Source organism: Triturus cristatus, chromosome 5_1 (genome assembly GCF_964204655.1).
Source record: "Triturus cristatus chromosome 5_1, aTriCri1.1, whole genome shotgun sequence".
Lineage (NCBI taxonomy): Eukaryota > Metazoa > Chordata > Amphibia > Caudata > Salamandridae > Triturus > Triturus cristatus.
In genome coordinates this window covers 925,631,285-925,651,786 of record NC_140587.1, presented here as the reverse complement: position 1 = coordinate 925,651,786, position 20,502 = coordinate 925,631,285, and the positions used below count along the sequence as shown (strand labels likewise).

The window sequence follows — 20,502 nt, the reverse complement described above, 5'->3', positions numbered from 1 at the left end:
CTGTGCCAGGGGTTGAGCTCAGGTTAATTTGAAGTTTGCTTGTTGCTTCACCCCGACTAGGACTGTGGTTCCTGCTTGAGTACAAACAAAACTAATCCACCACCTGAGGCGTGAGTAGTCAACTACTATTTTGGTGTAGTCTGTGCACAAAAACCCTTTTTAAGTCTGAAACCTGTTCTGTAGGACCACATGGCTCAAGGTATATATGAATGTGCTACTTCTCTATCGCCCTTCGTAGCGCGTACAGACCTAAGCACGGGGCCAATGTACATACTTCAGAACACTTCTCAAGACCCTCATGCATGGCACCAACTAATCCCATGTAGACCACATTACATGCCCACAGACAACTATGCATTCACGCTCTGGCTTTCTCCAAAATGGCAAAACGTGGAGCACTATGTGGTTGCACACGTGACAGAAGCAGCTACACAAATGCCAAGCTGGGTGAAATTAAAATGAACCCCTCCGTGGTTGTTACCCAAATCATTGCCAACTTGGAGGTATAGTTTTGAACATTTTGGTTCCTGTTGGGCGTTACTTTTATCTACTGCTTACAAAAAACTAGTTGAGACTACAATGGCCAACACCCGATTCCTGTAACGTCGATTACATGTTTATAAGAAAGGGGGCGTGACACGCTTTGTACAACCAAATCCACATTCCTGGCATTTACTGGGCTTTTTTCCTTCTCTAAATTCCTGCAGGTTTGACTTGACGAAATGTAATTGGGTGCAAACTTTAAGATGAAATTCCGATTTCTTGCAACATAATGCAGATCTGGTTTGTCGCGCCGCTTGCCCTGCAATGATCACCACCACGCAGTAAGTGTGAATATTCTTTATTCTTATATAGTTAGGCAGCTAGCATGCTGCGTGTCCGCTCCCCGTCCTCACTTCCTGTAGACTGCCCCTGGCCTCCCCCTGACCGGAACTGGTGTCCGGTGACCTGCCCTGGGCCTTGCCCTCTCCCAGGTCCTAGTGTCCACTTCTCAGGACACTACATCTCCCCCCTTTGTCACAAAGACGTGACGACAGTAGCACTAGTTAGTAATCAGAAATAGGACAGTTGGTGAGGTATAGTCCGTCGCAAGATATGGTGGTATGGATGGATGTGACAAATGAGATGCTACCCAGAGCGGCATCTCACATTTCTTCTATTAGTCTCTTTGGTCTCATGATGTCTCTTCTCGGCCTCGTCACAGGTCCTTGGCCTTCCTTTGGCCTAGTTCCTTCTGCAGCACCTGTTCCTTGGCACTCCCGGTTTGTGGTCTCTTCGATGCCTGTCACTTGCTCTTCGTCCTTTTCTTCTTTTAGACCTTTGAAATGTGAGCTGTTTATTGGTATTCGTTGGCGGTCTGATTCTGCTGTGATCATTGTTCCTTTTTGCTTTTGTTATCGTCAGCGGGTCTTGGGCGAATAGACTGTCCGATTTGCGTTGTTGTCTCTGTCGTACTACTACAGTGTCTCCTTCATGGAGACGTGATCTGGTGGCGTGTCGTCTGCTATCAGCATATTCTTTCTTTTTTCTCTTTGCGGCTCATCTTTAGCTTCCACGCTCTCGTACCCTGACACTGTCGGTCCTTCTACCTGCGGCAGCCTCGTTCAGCTTGTCCTCCCTAGTACCAGCTCCGCCGGGCATTTCCCTGTAGACCCATGGGGTGTGTTTCTGTAGTCTCTCAGTATTTGGCATAGTGCTTGACCCAGGGAAATCTGTGACAGCTTCGCCCTCTGGACTGCCTTCTTGATGTTTCCCATGAATCTTTCGACCATGCCATTTGCTTGCGGCCATAATGGTATGGTGTTATCTTTCTGTGCTGTATTCCAAGGTAGGCCATGAACCTTCGGAATTCCTCTCCTGAGAACGGATTACCATTATCAGTTTTCAGTGTTTCTGGCGAGGCCCATGCTGCAAATATGTCGTCCAGAACAGGTAGGGTTGCTGCTGCTGACGTCGAGGAGACTTGCCTCACAATCGGGAATCTGGAGTATTCATCTATTATGACCAGTAGGTAAGTTCCCGTGTCTAGAGGTCCAAAGAAATCTGCAGCCATTGTTGTCCATACAGCCCTTGGCAGTTCCGACATGTGCAGCGGTTCCTGTCTTGCTGGCGGACCTGTTGTTTGACAAAGGTGACAGGCCGCGATTGTATCTTCGACTAGACGATCTAAACCGGGGAACCACACTTTTTCTCTCAGCAACGTCTTTGTCGCCAAAATGCCCCTGTGTGACTCGTGTGCAATGCTAACCACTTGGCGCCGTAGTGAGCTTGGAATGACTATCCTGGTGCCCCGCATTACTATTCCACTATTTGTCTCTGATAGCTCCCCGCTTATTTTCTGTAAAGCCAGCATCTCCTCCTTGTTTACTCCTCCCTTCCATGTGCAGTTGTTGTTGACATGTCTCCCCCTTTGTTGCCTCATCGTTTCTCTGGCCGCTCGTAGAGTGTCATATTCTTCAGTTTCTCTCTCTATTTCTGCTAGAGATACTGGTGCAGGCGTGCTTTGCTTTAGCACAAAGTTTGCTTTAGCACAAAGTTTAAGTATTCTTCTGCCATTGAGGCCTTTTTCTCTGCATGCGGTAGTGGATGTTGTGACATGTAGTCTGCTGGATTGTGTTCTTTCCCTGGTTTGTGGACAATTTTGAAATCGTAGTCCATTAATCTGATGCCCCAGCGCTCAATGAGGGGCGGCATCTTTGCCGCTGGGTTGCCGTAGATTGATACTAGTGCTTGGTGGTCTGTGATGATGGTGAACGGCTTCCCGTACACAAACATGTGGTAATGCTCGCATGCCCATACCACCGATAAGCTTTCTTTCTCCGGCTGTGAGTATGCCTTCTCAATGTCTGTCAGGCTTTTGCTGGCGTATGAAACAATCTTCCTTGGTGACTCCTTTCCTGACAAGTGTTGTGCTAGTATCGCTCCTAGCCCCACTGGGCTGGCATCGACCGTCAGCTCGGTGCAGAGCAGAGGGTCTAAGTATGCGAGGTGCTCCACAGTCATCACTGCCTTCCGTATTTCTTCGAACGCTTCATTGCATTATTGAAACCAGACAAACTTCTGGCCTTGTTTTGTCAGTTCTCTCAACGGCGTGTTCACCGTAGCAAAGTCTTGTATGCATCTGGCAGAGTAGCTTGCCAGGCCTAGAAATGATCTTATTTCTGCCACATCTGACGGTGGCTTGGTGTTCTTCAACGTCTCCACTTTGCTGGGATCAGGCCTCATCCCCTTTTTTGAGAATATGTGCCCGAAGAATATCAGTTCTGTTCTCCCTAGCTCGCACTTTTCTCCATTCCGATGCGCCATCGCCATTCCTTTTTCTTTGCCTATTTGTATCTGCTTGGCATGTTCAGTGGCCCGTGCTTCTGTGCGGGCCATCGTCAGTATTTTCTCAAGTGTTGTTGGTTCTTTTAGAATGCGTGCCCTGAACTCTACTGACAGACACACTTCAATGAGATGCGTTCGTATTGCTTCTTCATTGTTGAACTTTTCGAACTCGCAAAATGTCACCAACTTCCGCAATCTTGTCGCAAAATCATCCATACTCTTGTCTAATTGTTGGCATGCCGTATTGAACGTGTACCTTTCAAAATCGATGTTGCGTTGGGGGTCGAACTACTCCGTGAGGCACGCTTTCGCGCCTTTGTAGTCTGTCGTCTTTTCACTCGGGAATGTCATTATTGAGTCTTCTATCTCGTCCCCCGCAAGGTTAACCAGCAGATCCAGCTGTTTGGTCTCTGCGACATCCGTTGCGCACATGTAGCGTTCCAGTTGTCGCATCAATCTCTCCCATCTGATGCCTGCTTGTGGTTCCGATATGTTAAATGGCAGTGGCCTGCGGAACACAGCTTGTGTGCTCCTTGTGTCTTCGTCACTCATTTCCTTTGTTCTTGGTGCCTTTATTTGTTGCCTTATTTGTTCTTCCTCTTGCTATTTGCTTTCTTTAGCACGTTTTCTGCTTTTTTTCTCCTTTTTTTGTCGTTTTAGGCTTTATTTTCTTTTTTGCCTGACTTAAAAATGGCCTCCCGGCCTTCCTGTGCTGTGATTGGCCCAATTTGCCTGACTCCAAGATGGCAGCCGCACTCTCACGTGATTTCGCGATATCTGGGACTTTGCCTGACTCTCTAAAATGGCCGCTGTCTATCTTGGATTCTGATTGGGTCTTTTTGCCTGACCCCAAAATGGCCGCCTCCTCTCGCGAGAGTTTGTTGAAACTCACTTGCGGGAGAGCCTTTATTTCCTTTTCTCTGCTGCTTCGTCAGTTTCGCGCTGTGCTTACTTGTGTCAGCAGCGCCGGGGTGGGCTCCCGCACCGATATTTTACCTCTGCTGGGCACTTCGGACTAGGGTGGGCTCCTGGCTCCGAGTTGATTTCCGCGACCGGGTGGGCTCCGACAGTCGCCGCGACGCGTGGATTTGGATCCCACCTTCGTCACCAGTTGTCGCGTCGCTTGCCCTGCAATGATCACCACCACGCAGTAAGTGTGAATATTTTTTCTTCTTATATAGTTAGGCAGCTAGCATGCTGCGAGTCCGCTCCCCGTCCTCACTTCCTGTAGACTGCCCCTGGCCTCCCCCTGACCGGAACTGGTGTCCGGTGACCTGCCCTGGGCCTTGCCCTCTCCCTGGTCCTAGTGTCCACTCCTCAGGACACTACATGGTTCAGATTTGGACTTTCTGTGTACAAGATAAGCATGAATATTTATTCTCTGTAAATAATATATGTGGAATTAATTGTGTTTCGTTGGCAGTCATCTTGTGTGTTTGTTTTCCAAAAGCCACCTGTTGCTTTGGGCGTGTTACAGTAAATGTTCGCATTCCCACTGATTAGCATCACTAATGTTAAACATGTTTATAAAGCTGTATTGTTTGTTACAACTTCTGGAAAGGCATGAAATTCACACTTCCCAATGTAATTTGCCTTCACGTGAGAACCAAAGTCGTTTACAAATTATTCAACCTTCTCTACCTAATGGAGGGATTGCGGAAACCCCAGAATTGAACTACTGGAGATGGTCTTCGATGTGGAAAGGTAAGGCAGAAGCCAAAGGGCGCCTCCAAGCAGTGAAACCAAAAAATTAGAAATGGGCACACAAATGTTAGACAAACTGGGCTATGTGTGACTGAAAAACTCAGCACCTCGTGAAGTTAGGTTGCAGCACACCTACTTCCCGTAAGCTTAGTGGGTTCTGCCATGATTCACTGTTGCATTTAACTTCCAGCTGAAAGGTGGTCAGACCTTCCCCACCTTCAGACCCAGACCCCTTGAAAATATTTTATCCATTTTCTTTGGAATGCCGGCCCACAGTTTTGGGAAATCTTGCAACAAAGACATCGTTTGACTTAGTAGTACTTTTACACCAGTTGGAGGAATGTTGAATAAAAAAAAATCGGATAACACATTGTTTATTTCTCTCTTCAACAGATACATCAAGTCTCTCAGCTATTCTGTAATTTAAAGCAAAACCAGAGATTGCAAACAGATCTGTTCAGCAAATGCATAAAGCGCCTGAGCTATCTTCCCTGTATTAAATCCCCTGTACATGCATCACTGCAGGAAGTATCTTAACCACCAAATCAATCTTTAAAAAAATGCAGTTTATCTGAGACCAATTAAGAGAGAATTACTTTGCTGTCACTTTTTTCAATTTTCAATTTCTTTGGGAGTAGAGCTTGAAAATATTATTCATTTGTTTTCTGTCATTAAACAGCTTCTTATGAGTTTGCCCCTCATAGCTACCAACTTCCCTTTCTGCCACCACCCGTACACGAAAATTGATCCGTCCCGGAGTAATGATTTTCCATTTCCAGCACTATGCGTGAGGGTGGAAAAACTTTAGTACCAGGACACAGAAAGGCTATTGAGTAATGTGTGGGGAAGACAGACATCTTCACATCACGACTCATAAACTGTAGCAGAGGAGAACTCTCTGCTTCTACTGTGTCAGCCGGTCATCATCTAAGCCTAAAGCACTCCTAAAAAGTCTGGGGCAGATTTACAAGAAAGTGACTCATCTGTAGAGATGCGTCACTTTCCCTGTGCCACCCTGAGAAACCCTTGCGCCACCATGGATGCGTCGTATTTACAATATGGCGCACCATAGCGCAATGATTGACAGATGCGTCAGACATTCTGACGCATCTGTTGGTGCATAAGTCACGCATTGCTGGAGGGGTGTCGCAGGCTCGACGCAACTCCAGCAATGCATGGGGAGGGCTATTCCCACTACACTGCACCACTCCTTATGCCTGGTTCAAACAGGCGTAAGGTTTTGACGCAATGGCATCCTAGAAATGACGCAGTGAAATCTTGTAGATTTCACTGAGTCACTTTTATGAGGTCTTCCTGCGTGGGAATGCCCACCCTGCATACACTATACCTGATGCAGGTATAATGTGACGCGGGGCTTTACAACGTGACGCATCTCCCTAGATCGTCACATTGTAAATAGGCCGCATTGTTTGCGCCGCCGTTGCGTAAAAAAAAGTGACACAATGGCGGCGCAAGGAGGCGCAAGGGGCTTGTAAATCTGCCCCTATATTTCTCCAGGAGTGCTGCGTTCCTCAAACCCCAGTCAACTCTCTCTTACTAACCAAGTTTCTGTCCTAATTTAGGGCCATTTGAAATGCAAGCACCTGTCTACTGGAATATCTCCTCGGGAGACTTTGAACTCCTTCCGCCACACACTCAAGTCATCCTTGAGATCTGCATCTCCAGTCTTGAGGAAATGCACAGTTGTCTCGCTCTGGTGAAGAGCTCTGTCTTCTCATTAACCCAACCTCTGAAACATTCTAAATCATGCATTGATTCATTCTCCAGCATCAATTTATATAAACATTCTGTCCCAATGTACTAATGCACCACCCTGATAATTAACACGCAGCCTCTCTGGAAGAAACGCGTCACCCACAAAGAAATACAAATGCGCACAAACATAAATGTCCTAAACGTATTTAAAACTGGCACGAATTTCAACCAACAGTTTCTTCAAAGATGGGCACAATGGATAAGATAGACACCACTTCTGTTGTGCCGTCCAGTACCTTGTACCAGATGCAAAAGTTTCTTATCAGTGCTTACATGATTTGCTCATGTGTACTATGGCATATTCTGAAGTGTTGAAATATGCGAATGGTTCCCATTTACAAATGCATGTTGGGAACCTAACATGCACCAGTTGGAACCATTTTATCTGAAGATCTCTTTGGTTGGAGGACCGCCACAAACCTCCTAGGAGAATGTCAGGCTCGATGCAGTATAGGGGCTGGTATGACAACTATTTTATATCTGGAATAACAGCTCACCAAGGGGCATATCAGCAAGGTGAGGCAATAAAATGATCGCCGCTTTAGCGTCCGTTTTCGGACGAAAAGCGGCGATAATTTTATCGCCCTATTAGCATGGACACGCTAACGCGTGAATCCATGCCTTAGCGCCTGTTTACTGAATGCCCAGCTTTGCATCTCTAATGAGATGCAAAGTGGGCGTTCCTTCCCAAAATAACCGGAGAAATGTCGCTAACCGACATTTCTCCAATTATCAAGGGAATCGCTAAGAAGCATAGCGATAAGAAAAGTAGCGCTAACCATGGTTATCGCTACTTTCTTTACGCCTGCTTTAATTCTGATTTAGCTATGTAATCCAATGGGAGGTGGATTACATGGCTAAGACCACCCTGCCCTATCAGCAAGGTATCGCCGGTCACAGTGCGATTATCGCTGGATTTCCAGCGATAATCACACTGTTTTCCAGCTAATGCTTGCATTTCTATCGCTTTGGAGAGAAGCGTTGCTGATAGCACGCTATCTCTGCGATAGAAAGCAGCGACAGCCGGCGATAGTTATCCTAGCACTAAGTGCGCTTAGCGATAATTATAGCCGGCCCTTGCTGATATGCCCCCTAGACTCCAAGGGGCATATCAACAAGGCCCGGAGTTAAAATTATCGCTGCTTTAGCGTCCATTTTCGGATGAAAAGCGGTGATAATTTTAACGCCCTATTAGCAAGGAAAAGCTAACGCGTGAATCCATGCTTCTTCGCCCATTTCCTTTGCGCCTCGCATCGCTAATGAGATGCGAGGTAGGCGTGCCCGTCTGAAATACTGCGAAAATCATCGCTAACACAGCTTCTCCGTATTTACAAGGGTATCGCTAACCTGACTAGCGACTTAAAAATTAGCGCTAACCAGGGGGCATATCAACAAGGGCTTTATCTCTGCTTTTTTGGCTTTAAAAGCCAAAAAAGCAGAGATAAAACTAGCACCCTATCAACAACAGGGTGCTAACACGCAAATTTGCATGTTAGCACCCTTTTACTCTACGCTTCCCCTTACATCTCTAATGAGATGCAAAGGGGGCGTTCCAGAGTAAAATAATAGGAGAAATGTCGCTAAGCGACATTTCTCCTATTATCAAGAATGTCGCTAACCCTGTTAGAGACAAAAAAAGCAGCGCTAACCGCGGTTAACGCTGCTTTTTTACGTCTGCTAATTTTCAGACTTAGCCATGATATCCTATGGGAGGAGGATATCATGGCTGAGTTTGTCTGTCCCTATCAACAAGGTAACGTGTGATTATCGCTGGGTTTCCAGCGATAATCTCACGTTAGCCTGTTAGCGTGTAGATTTTTATCGCTATTGAGATAAGCGTTGCTAATAGCACGCTATCTCAGCGATAAAAATTCACGCTAGCTGGCGATAATTATCCTCACCCTAAGAGCGCTGATCGATAATTATCGCCGGTTGTTGTTGATATGCCCCCAGGTTTTTTGCCGGTTTCTTACACCTGCTTTTTTCCCTACTATGCCATATCTATCATGGGAGGTGGATTATTATCCTGAGTCCACATCCCCCTATTTACAATATTTTCCCCTAACGCTGTTCCCTATCGCTGGAATTCAAGTAATATTGTCGCTTTTGCCGCTATTGGCCGGATTTCTATCGCCTCTGCGATGCGCCTTGTTAATTGTGTGCTGACCGGGCGATAGAATCCGGCGATAGACGACGTTAGGATTTGTCACGCTAAAAGCGGTCAGCGATAAATATCGCTGGCGCTTGTTGATATGCCCCCAAGATTCTTGACGGCGACAAAAGCAAAACTATTGTTAGTGATTTTCCGAGTGGGATAAAATATCTAAATGACATGTAAAAAACATGTCAATATAGCAGAGATCCTGTCCACAGGTCCCTGCCCCGTAGTTTGATCTTGCTTATAATGCATTAGTGAAAGATATATTTAATGTAAATTGTGGCCTATGCATACTCCCCTTAGAATACATCGAGAACCCATATGCCTCACTCACTTTTTCGGAAATTCTCTTTCTTCTACATAAATCTTGTCAGTAGACTAGAAATGAAAGGTGACCCTACGTGTTTGAAATTTTACTGGGAAAACGTGAATGTTCTTTTAGGTAGAATTAATTTCCGCACAGGAGTTAAGAATGCGTGCATTTGTACATTGAATCACGTACACAAAAAACTGCATGCCAGCATCCTCTCAGCCACGGCGCCCTGATCACTACCAGTTCCACCTTCTCTCTCCTCAGGGAAGGGAGCATGTGACGAGAGGCTGTCCGGCATAATTCTTTGCAGTTATTTATAAATATTTCATCAAGTCACATTGAGTAATATAGGCAGCAGATGCCTGGGTTTTCCACATGGTGAGAACTATTCCATAAACTGACGACGCATGCACAGTCAATATTTCCTACTAGGGGGCATATCAACAAGGGCTTTATCTCTGCTTTTTTGGCTTTAAAAGCCAAAAAAGGAGAGATAAAACTAGCGCCCTATCAACAACAGGGTGCTAACATGCAAATTTGCATGTTAGCACCCTTTTACTGTACGCTTCCCCTTGCATCTCTAATGAGATGCAAAGGGGGCGTTCCAGAGTAAAATAATAGGAGAAATGTCGCTAAGCGACATTTCTCCTATTATCAAGAATGTCGCTAACCCTGTTAGAGACAAAAAAAGCAGCGCTAACCGCGGTTAACGCTGCTTTTTTACGTCTGGTATTTTTCTGACTTAGCCATGATATCCTATGGAAGGAGGATATCATGGCTAAGTTTGTCTGTCCCTATCAACAAGGTAACGTGAGATTATCGCTGGGTTTCCAGCGATAATCTCACGTTAGCCTGTTAGCGTGAGGATTTTTATCGCTATTGAGATAAGCGTTGCTAATAGCACGCTATCTCAGCGATAAAAATTCACGCTAGCCGGCGATAATTATCCTAGCGCTAAGTGCGCTTAGAGATAATTATCGCCGGTTGTTGTTGATATGCCCCTAGATGTCTACAGCGTTTCAATTTTATTACCTCATTTTTTTTTTGTTCGTACAGTGTTTTCTGCTTACCTTGAGCTCACTGCTTTTGTTTCATTACATTTTATAAATAAAAACATTCAGACTTGTTTTATTGTTGGAAGGCTGAACGTCGTTTCTGAAGGGGTTCATTACCTGTTTACATCCAGTTCACACAAACCAAGAAAACAGAGCAGTAGAAGAGACATGGACAAGTTGTTTAAGATAATAGCCCTTAGTGGCCCGTGCAATGTGCGTCTCTAAATATGGATTTTAGGAGGGCGCACAAGGGATCTCAGACAAAAAACTGATGGAGCGGCCTATGATGGAAAATTGTGCATGCTCACGGTCGTGTATATGTGTGTGTATTTCAGTGGCGGCTGTTAATTGTAGGAAGGAGGGGTGCAGACGGGATACACACTTACTCACACCCATGCATTCACACGTGCAGACACACACACACTCACACACATTCACAACACACATTACCAAATATTGAACCATGCACCCTCGCATGCACCTAACACTAATAAATAAGGAAAACACACTTACCTGCAGCTCTGCCTCGGTGGTCCCAGGATGGTTGGAACTGCTACACTCTCTCATTGGTTGACCTTAGGTCAGCCAAGGAGGGAAGACAGCAGTCCCAAATTGGTAACATAGTGGGATTGGGTCACTGAGACTGCTGACCTCACCCCACTCTGTGACAAGGTGCCACCGATTGACGGTCGGCCCCGAACACTTCAGGGCTTTAAACTGAAGCGCTCAGGTCCAGTGACGCTCCCCCTCCTCATGAGGGGGAGTGCCTCGAGAACCTTTGCTGAGCAGCAGAGGTCTCACCCACAGGAGCTGTGACATCCTCAACCCAGCAACATTCAGCTCAGGCAGTTAAGAAGCCTGCACATTTAGCGCATGTCTAGCTCCTGGCTGCCTGACCTGAAATTAAGTGTGTCTGTCAGACTGACCTTTGCTCAGCCTGACAACACTCTTATTGTTGGGCAAAAGGTGAGGGGACGTGGCCCATCAGCCCCTATGGACAGGCCTTGGCTGGTGTGTGTGTGTGTGTTTACATTACCTACTGGCGGTCGCCAGTAGATAGTTATAGTTAGGACCGTGTTTCCATAGGAAATCTGAAAATTCTATTTTGAATAACTTTGGCGCCGGTTGACGAATCCTCGCGAAATTTTCATAACTAATGGGGCGCTCCGCTTAGCTCCTACCCTGAAAGTCTCGGGGTGATTCGTTAAGCAGGCGCCGAGAAAAAAGGAGGGTCCCAAAACGCATTTTCCCCATGCATTTTCCCATAGGACCTTTAGTCGAAGGTACAGCCTGAACGGCTGAACAGAATTACTGGAAATTTGGCAGAGAGGTAGTCCTCAGGTCAGGCATGTGCCTTTTGCATATATGGAGTCAATCTGTTCAGTAGTTCCTGAGAAAATTGCAGTTAAAAATACATAAATATCTATAGGCGCGCACCCTACCGTGCGCGATCGTAATTCTGATTGGTGGTTACATGTCAGTCAATGTTCGAATTGGTCGAAATCAGGAAGTGTCGGCCGCCATTTTGTTTGTTTTGGGTGCGACAGTGAAAAAGAGAGGTGGTGAACGTGAAAGGGGGCAGGGTAGAGAGTTCCTGACCCCCTAGCCTTTGTTAGGGGGTCCCTGAAGGACCCCGAAGGGTAAAAAAAAAGATTTTTTTATTTTTTTTTTACATCGCGGGGTGCGCGTATGGTGAAAAACTTTCACAAAAAAAATATAATAATACATACATAACTTAGCATTTAAAAAACCGTACAAATTCACTTAAAAAACCATAGATTTCACACACGTTATAGTTAGGAATTAGCATTTAAAAAACCTTGCAAATTCACTTAAAAAACCATAGGTTTCACACATGTTATAGTTAGGTGGACATTTCACTTGTAAAAAACCACTGAAATTCCCCCGTTGTTTTTTCACGAGTGAAATGTCCACCTAACTATAACATGTGTGAAACCTATGGTTTTTTAAGTGTAGATATATATATGTATATATATATTCACTGAAAAAACCATAGGTTTCAGGGACATTATAGTTAGTTGGACATTTCACTTGTACCAAACCAGAGAAATTCGGCCGTTATAGTTAGTTGAGCTAACTATAACTCGCGCCCCCGCAATGCACTGCTGATGACGTCACATATTACATCATTCATGACATGGTCAGTGACATCACTGATGAAATCTCAAATGACATCGCTGATGGCATCATCCAGTGACTGTGTGTTTCTGTAAAGTTTAAATATGTTTTATATATATGCCAATGTGTATTGAAGAATGGGTGGGTGTATACGTGTCTGGATCGAGGATTTAGTAGGTGTGTGACTGACTGTATAAGTGAGTGATTAAATGTGTCTTACTGAATGCATGGGTTAGTGACTAAACTGTGTGAATGTCTGTATCAGTCTGTCTGTTGTTGTGTAAGCTGCTGCATGGGTTGGTCAGTAGCTACATGAGTGTCTATATGGGTTATTGATTGTTTGCCTGAGTATTTGTATGGGAGACTGAGTGTGTGTGTGGGTGGGAGGTGTATGACTCTGTGCATAGATGTGTGAGTGGTTGATTCACTGGGTGTATGGGTTCAAGAGTGCATGTGGAAACAGCTGTATGGGTGGGTGAGTGTGTGTATGGGTGTGTTGGTGAGTGAATGGATGTCTCAGTGGTACATGTCCAAGTAACTACATATGTGGAGTCCCACAGGGTTCGGCTCTTAGCCCAACCCTTTTTAATGTCTACCTCGCCCCACTTGCCTCAATCATCGAGCACCATGGTGTCAAGGTGGTTTCCTACGCTGACGACACCCAGCTGGTGTTCTCTTTTAAGGACCACTCTGAGGCTGCTTTTATTAACTTTAGACAGTGTCTCATCAACATATTATCCTGGATGACAGACAACTGTCTAAAGTTAAATATGGATAAAACTGAGGTTTTGTTTCTTAATCAGCCATCACTCCCTAAAGCCGAACTGTGGTGGCCTGCGGAACTGAATCCTCCCCCTACACCAGTCCCGTCAGCAAGAAACTTAGGATTCAAATTTGACTCCGCCCTCTCAGGGAAGGCCCAGATAGGCCAAGTCTCGTCCTCATGCTTCTGGAAGCTGAAAACCCTAAAGAGATTTTTATATCTCTTACCAATGGACTGCAGAAAAACAGTGGTGCACGCACTAATTACTTCTCAACTGGACTATACGAACAGTCTTTACTTGGGTCTTCGAGACTATCTCCTCAAAAAGCTACAGGTCATTCAAAATGCGGCAGCCAGGCTCATTAGAAATGTACCTTTTTGTCACCACATCCCTCCACACCTACGCAGCCTACATTGGTTGCCTGTACAAAAGCGGATCCAGTTCAAGGCTCTGACCTTGGCTTTCACGTCCACTAATGACATCGGTCCTAATTACCTTAAGCTAAGACTTCCCAAATATACCCAAAACAGGACTCTGAGATCGAATCTCCAGAGATTTCTTACTATCCCACGTTTAAAAAAAACTAGACTAGGCGGTCCTTCTTTCTCTTTTATAACCACCTCTCTCTGGAATTCCATGCCGGAGCATCTCCAAAAGGCCAACTTTGAATTGATATTTAGGAAGAATCTTAAAACCTGGCTTTTTAGTCTACCTTAGATCCTCCCCTCCCAACTTACCCTTCAGTTCTCTTTCTCACATAATGTTACGAAGCTGTCCCAGGTTAGATACTCCTCAGGATTCGGGCGATGCCGTAGGCGGTCCACCTCTCGAAGTCCCCAACTTCCTACATTAAAGGCACGGAAGGCTGGAGCAATCAAGCGAGGGAAGGGAAGGATGGGAGCAGCAGGGAGTAGAACCTGTAAAGAAATGTTAACACACAACCAACAACATAAAACAATGCATGACAGAATTGCTACACTCAGTAATTCTCGCTAATATGCCACCAGGTCTAAAATGTGAGCTCCCCTATTTCTCCATAAACAAGCACACTAGAAACTCTGGCCCGTATGCATACACTTCACAAGCATACTGATCCTTCAATAATGTACCCCCTAACTTCCGGGAGAAAACTTTTGTTTGAAAGGAAACATGAGCGGACACTACTTTCTCATACTCTAATGTTTTCTGTTTTGAGAAAGGTGAACTATCGTTCTGGTAAGCAGGGCGCTGAAGCGAGGCCCCCTCAGAGAATACGTAACACCAAGGGGTAGTTCCTGTGTGGCTGACAGGAGCTACCGTATTAAGTGAACTATGCAATATGTCCCGAATACAAGTGCAAGGGAGTTTTCCCGGTTTTATCACCATGCACAGACCTATGATCCCCGTACTAGTTCTAATTGCCACCAAAGTCTTCTATGAGTCCTGACCTTGCGTATGCTCTATGATGTCCGCCGCGGTTGCCTTACCGCTCCTGGACCATGTTTACAAAGCAATCGGTATTCAAGCAAGAACCCCCTGATTTAAGGAACTGAGGTAAGGTGTCTAAAGGAATCGAGCTCATTCAACCGACCCCCGTGTGAACACTTCTGATGCTCTAGATAATCCGGCATCAATTGTTACTTGCTCGCTCCCACCAGGGAGAATCAGGCTTTACAGCAGATACTTGCGGGTTTGTGTAGACTGACTCTGCCTTCGGTTTTCATGCTAGTCCTAGCGTCTTCGTTCACCGCTTTCCGGCAGGGCCGCTCCGTCGTCCACAAATGCCGCCTGAATACAAGAATGGGATTCCCGACCTCTTTCCCCAGGAACTATGGTGCCGTCTCCACGGCCGGCGAGACCGCTTAGCCTCGCGGCTCTTGAAAACTTCGGGAAACGTATTTTCAGGAACTCCGACTCGTCAATTTTTAATTACGCACAACGTCGGGTATGCGTCCTGGTCGTTTATACACTCTGCTCCTCCCACTCTCGCGCCGGCTGTTCTGGGAGTTGTAGTTGAGGCAGGCGCATGTTGCCTGTTTCCTGACAGTAGGTCCCCCCCCAGGCGCCTCCTAGAACCAGGTTTGTCAGGGTATTTCCGATAGGAAGCCCTAATTCTGGCCGGCGCATGCACGTTGGCGCTGGGTACCCACGAGTCCTCCTCGGCGGTGTACCCCTTCCAGGAGATCAAGTACCATAAGTTACTTCCCCTATACTTTGAATCCACCACGCTTCGCACCTCGTACTCCGGCCCGTCCTCATGGAAACTGCTGGCGGAGGTTTTCTTAACCCCCTTTCGCAGGTTTTAAAAGGCTGCAGTGGAACACCGGGTGGATCCGTAGCGAGCATGGAAGTCGCAGTTTATACGCCACTGGATTGACCTGTTTGATCACTCTGTAGGGGCCGATGTATCGTGGGTGGAACACGCTACGTAGCTTAAAGCGAAAGTTCTTAGTGGACAGCCACACCCTGTCACCTTTTTGGACTGCGGGCCCTCAACCCGATGTTTATCGGCCCAGTTTTTATACTGTATCTTGGCCTTTACCAAGAGTTTTCTCACTCGTGAGTGTCCTTGGCGCAGCTCTCTCATGTGAGCTTGTATCGAAGGCTGATTGATGACTCGTCCTGGCATGGCTATTGGCAAAATTCTAGCATCATACCCAAAGTTAGCGACAAAGGGAAAGGCACCTATAGAGCTGGGGGAAGCATTATTATACGCCAACTCAGCCATCCATAACATGGATACCCATGACTCTTGCGTGCTTTCTGCATAACATCTTAGATACTTCTTTACGGTTTGGTTTAACCGTTTGGTTTGTCCATCGGTCTGTGGATGGAAACTCGATGACAACGCTGAGTCAATGTGCAGGGACTTACACCACCCTTTCCAGAAGCGTGCAATGAATTGTGGGCCCCTATCTGACACAATAAATTGCGGAATTCCGTGCAATTTCATCACGTGTTGTAATAACAGGTGGGCAGTTTGACCAGCGGTAGGCAGTGTTGTGCAAGGGATAAAGTGGCCCATCTTGGTGAGACTGTCTATGACAACCAGGATGGCCGAATACCCTTGATCCACCGGGAGACCTGTGATGAAATCCAGGCTGATGTTTTGCCACGGTGCCTGTGGGGTTGGCAACGGAACCGGTTTGCCCCTTCGGGCGGACGTGTCGGTCTTTCCACGTGCGCAGTCCTCACACCTCGAAACCAAATTCTTTACTTCCGGAACTAGAGACTTCCAACAAAAATATCTTTGCACCAATAGTGTGGTTTTTCTTATGCCCGGGTGTCCTGCTAAGGGAGATTTGTGACACCACTCAAAGGCCCTTTTTCTAAGGGCTGGAGTTGGCAGAAACAGCCTATGGTTCTGGAACGGCAGTCCGCCTTGGATCTTGCATTCCGGTCTTTTTGCCGCCCAACAACTCCAAGCCTCCGGACTCTTGTTTTTCCGTATGCTTTCCAGATATTCTTCTGCGCGTATGGCACAGATCATCTTGGATGGAGATATGATGGCCTCTTGTTTTTCTTCGTCGCTTCCTTCTACGGTCAACACTCGAGACAGAGAGTCCGCCTTTCTGTTTTGGCCCCGGGGCGGAAAGTGATGATAAAATTACACTCTTCGAAGAAAAGCATCCACCTCATTTGTCTGGGTGACAGGCGTCTGGCCGTTCTTAGATACTGCAGATTCCGATGATTGGAATACACTGTGACCGGAAATCTAGCTCTCCATGAAAACGGACGCCATTCCAGGAAAGCCTTTTTTATAGAGAGGAGCTCTTTTTCTGCGATATTATAATTCCTTTCTGCTGGTAGTAGTTTCCGGGAGAGATACGCCACTGGGTGAAGCTGCCCGGTGTGGTTGTCTCTTTGTGAAAGGATGGCCCCTATAGCTTCATTAGATGCATCGGCTTCAACTATGAATGGAGCGTCCAGCTGGGGGTGTCGCAACACCGGTGCAGAGGTAAAAGCCTTCTTCAGATATTCAAAGGCCTGATTAGCTTCGGATGTCCAAGCGGATGACACGCCTTTTCTGAGAAGACGGGTGATTGGTATGGCCCTTTGCGAAAAACCTTGTATGAATCTACGGTAATAATTGGAAAACCCCAGGAAACACGGTACTTCTCTCACGTTACTGGGAACCGGCCACTCCTGCACCGCCTGTACCTTTCGCTCTGACATACTCATTCCATCCAGACGGAGTATCACTCCCAAGAATTCCACTTCCGTCACCCCAAACTCGCACTTGCTTAGCTTGCAAAATAATCTATGCTTTCGCAACTCCCCCAATACCTGTAACACGTGTTCGTGGTGACTGTTTTCTGACTCTAAATAAATCAAAATGTCGTCTATATACGACTACTGTTCTGTCCACAAAGCCCTTTAGAACGTCATTCAAGAAATACTGGAATGCCGCCGGGGCGTTGCACAACCCGAACGGCATTACCAGATACTCAAAGAGGCCATAACAAGTCTTAAATGCCGTCTTCCACTCATCCCCTTTACATATGCGCACCAGGTGATACGCCCCTCTAAGATCCAACCTAGAGTAAATCTTCGCCTCCCGTACTTGATCCAGTAGGACGGGGATAAGGGGCAAAGGATACCTATTACGAACCGTGTTTTTGTTTAGCTTGCGATAGTCACAGCAGGCTCTCAAGTCCCCATTAGCCTTCGCAATAAAAAACAAAGGAGATGCCGCCGGAGAACGAGACGGGCGAATAAACCCAATCTCCAAGAAGTGATCTAAATACTTTCGGAGGTGCTTAGTTTCAGGTTCGGAGAGGGCGTATACACGACACGTAGGAATCGTAGCGCCTTCCACCCGATCTATCTGGCAGTCATACGGCCGGTGCGGAGGAAGCAACTCGGCCTGAGATTTGCTAAAAACGTCCGCAAAAAGCCTTTACTCCTTGGGTAGACTTTCGTCCTTTTCCGCTGCCGTGGCGGCTAAAAATGTGTTGGCCAAAACTGTGGCCCCCGAGCTCCCCCCGAGCAGCAGATGCTCCTGACATTCCTCAGCTAGGAACTGAACGGTTCGTCCTCTCCAATCGATGGTGGGATTGTGAAGGCTGAACCACGGCATCCCCAAGATCACCTCATACTGCGGGGCTTCGATAATATTCAACGCCAATGAATCAATGTGGCGCATCTCCCCTGCTCTACACGTTAACCGTAACGTCTCAGTTTGTTCTAGGAGGAGTCCAGAGGTTAGTGGTTTGCCATCCACCGCTAACACCTCTTCGGGGATATCCCGCGCTATCTTCCCAATCGATAACCGTTCCACCAATCCTCGATGGATAAAGTTACCCGTGGCCCCCGAATCCAACATCGCGTTGATTTTATTAGTTTGGCGACTTGTCTCTAACCACATACTCAACTCTATATGTTTTTCAGTATCTCTCTGTTGATTAGTGGCCAGCGACAGGATCGTCCACCGTGGAGTCTCTACCTCTCCCGAGGCGTCACCCCCCCTTACGGGACCTTCCACGCCAGCCACAGTGACAATGGCTTTTCAATTTCTGTAATTGCCCCCCGGTCTTTTGGGCCGAGCAGGACACTCACGGACATAGTGCCCCTTCTTTCCGCAGTACATACACAATCCTTGTGTTCTTCTGCTGTCTCTTTCGTTCCGTGACAGCGGAGCACGAACCGCTCCCACTTCCATCGGCTCAGGGGCCACCTCACTTCCCGTGGCCTCCTTCCTACCTCTCTCTCCCCGGAACCGATCAGCTCCCCGGTCTGTAATACGCCCGTCCAGTCGCAATGCTAGACTAATTAGAGCCTCGCATGTTCGGGGCTGAGGATCGATTCTAGCTATAACATCCTTTAGGTCATTGCATAATCCCTGATAGAAAAGAGACATCCTCTTCTCTTCAGGCCATGCCGCTTCCGCGACCAAACGATTAAACGTGGTTAAATAAGTCACTAACTCGTTTCTGCCCTGTTTTAACTCCAGAAGCTCCCTATCCGCACTGAAAGTGGTTGTTCTCCTGTCGAAAACCCCTTCTAGAGCTGTCCTGAAGTTATCCCAATCTGATAAGACTGGATCGTTATGGCGTACTAAAGGTACCGCCCAGTTGGCTGCATCTCCCGCCAAGTAGGAGATAGCAAAAGCCACCCTAGAATGGTTACTTGGGAATGATGAAGGCATACAGGAAAAGTGCATTAATATCTGAGTCAGAAACACCTGTATTTTCTGGGGGTCTCCGGTATACCTCTCGGGGTTGGCTAACGGAATGGGGGGAGGTACTGTGACCTGAATGGGATGCATACTCGATCCCACGTCAAAGGGGTTCCTTGCCAGCCTATCCACTTAATCTCGTAATTCCGCTGTTTCGGCCCTAGAGGCCGATAACTCCCGCTGTACTGCGGCAAGTGCTACTAAAACCTCATCCATACTGTGTCCCTACAAAACCCCCCGAACCGGGAGGAGTCTCAATACTTGGGTGCGTAATTCTGTTACGAAGCTGTCCCAGGTCAGATACTCCTCAGGATTCGGGCGATGCCGTAGGGGGTTCACCTCTCGACGTCCCCAACTTCCTGCACTAAAGGCACGGAAGGCTGGAGCAATCAAGCGAGGGAAGGGAAGGATGGGAACAGCAGGGAGTAGAACCTGTAAAGAAATGCTAACACACAACCAACAACATAAAACAATGCATGACAGTATTGCTACACTCAGTAATTCTCGCTAATTGCCACCAGGTCTAAAATGTGAGCTCCCTTATTTCTCCATAAGCAAGCACACTAGAAACTCTGGCCCGTATGCATACACTTCACAAGCATACTGATCCTTCAATAATGTACCCCCTAACTTCGGGGAGAAAACTTTTGTTTGAAAGGAAACATGAGCGGACACTACTTTCTCATACTCTAATGTTTTCTGTTTTGAGAAAGGTGAACTATCGTTCTGGTAAGCAGGGCGCTGAAGCGAGTCCCCTTCAGAGAATACGTAACACCAAGGGGTAGTTCCTGTGTGGCTGACAGGAGCTACCGTATTAAGTGAACTATGCAATATGTCCCGAATACAAGTGCAAGGGAGTTTGCCCGGTTTTATCACCATGCGAGGACCTATGATCCCCGTACTAGTTCTAATTGCCACCAAAGTCTTTTATGAGTCCTGACCTTGCGTATGCTCTATGATGTCCGCCGCCGTTGCCTTACCGCTCATGGACCATGTTTACAAAGCAATCGGTATTCAAGCAAGAACCCCCTGATTTATGGAACTGAGGTAAGGCGTCTAAAGGAATCGAGCTCATTCAACCAACCCCCGTGTGAACACTTCTGATGCTC

The 20,502-nt window shown here is 46.8% G+C and overlaps 1 long non-coding RNA gene across 2 annotated transcripts in view; it reads left to right on the top strand.

The window, feature by feature from the left end:
- LOC146832684 (uncharacterized) overlaps nucleotides 1–20,502 on the top strand; it is a 49,588-nt gene that overhangs the window by 13,384 nt on the left and 15,702 nt on the right. For both annotated transcript variants that reach the window (XR_014961319.1, XR_014961320.1), the window contains exon 4: nucleotides 708–824. This is a non-coding gene — a long non-coding RNA (uncharacterized LOC146832684). The remainder of the gene's footprint in view (nucleotides 1–707; nucleotides 825–20,502) is intronic.